Source organism: Triticum aestivum, chromosome 2A (assembly GCF_018294505.1).
Source record: "Triticum aestivum cultivar Chinese Spring chromosome 2A, IWGSC CS RefSeq v2.1, whole genome shotgun sequence".
In the NCBI taxonomy this organism is placed as follows: Eukaryota; Viridiplantae; Streptophyta; class Magnoliopsida; order Poales; family Poaceae; genus Triticum; species Triticum aestivum.
Window position 1 is genome coordinate 401,619,209 of NC_057797.1, and position 971 is coordinate 401,620,179.

Here is a 971-nt window from a genome sequence, read left to right on the forward strand (position 1 = left end):
GAAAATAGTACAGATGGATAGATTGGATTTTTCTGATCATTTTTCATATATAATTTGTCTGATTTGGAGTTACAGAATAAAAGTTATGAATTTTTGAAGTTTAAACTATATTCTGGAATTTCCTATATTAGATTAATTCCAGAAAATCAATTATTGCGTCAGCCTGACGTCAGTGTGACGTCAGCAGGTCAACGGAACACGTCCGGGTCAAACCTGACAGTGGGTCCCGCGTGTCAGTGTGATTAGATTAATTAAAGTTTAATTAAAACTAAACCTGTTTAATTAACAGGGCTGGGCCCCACCTGTCATTGACTCAGGGGAGTCAACCAGGGCCCACCCGTGGTCAAACCCGGGTCGGCTGCACCGGCGTTTAGCCGCCGGCGAGCCCGACGCGGCGGCGGAAGTGGTTTTGGCCGTTTCGGCCACCAAATGGGTCGCGGAGACCACCTGAGTGGAGCTGAGGACGAGCCGCAGCTCTTGGTGGAGTCCGTTGGGGTCGGGGTGGACGGAGTTGGCGCCGGCGACGACTTTGGCGGCCACCGGGGTTCGGCCGAAGACGAACTTGACGCTAGAGGGGTCGGTGAGGCTCGGGGAGTGGCTAGCTAGGTGCTAAGTGACACGGTGAGCATGATGGACACCGTGGAGTGGTCGGAGGGTAATCGGGAGCACGTCGGCGACGAGCTCCACGGCGGTGGGTGCGGTTGAGCTCCGGGAGGTCGCTACACAGCTCGGGAGCAAGAAAAGGAGGGGGGGAAGATGGCTAAGCTCACAGTGAGTGCGACGAAGCCCTTGGTGTGGCCGGAGATGGACCGGAGTGACGACGGCGTCGAAGGGGATCTCCGGCGACGGCGGTTCGGTCGAGGTCGTTGCGGTGGACTCGGGCGTTGCGAGCGCTCGGGGCTCGGCTTGCTCGATGGAGTGGACAGCGGCGGAGCTCCTGGACACGACGAGAGGACGCACGGGCGGCAGGG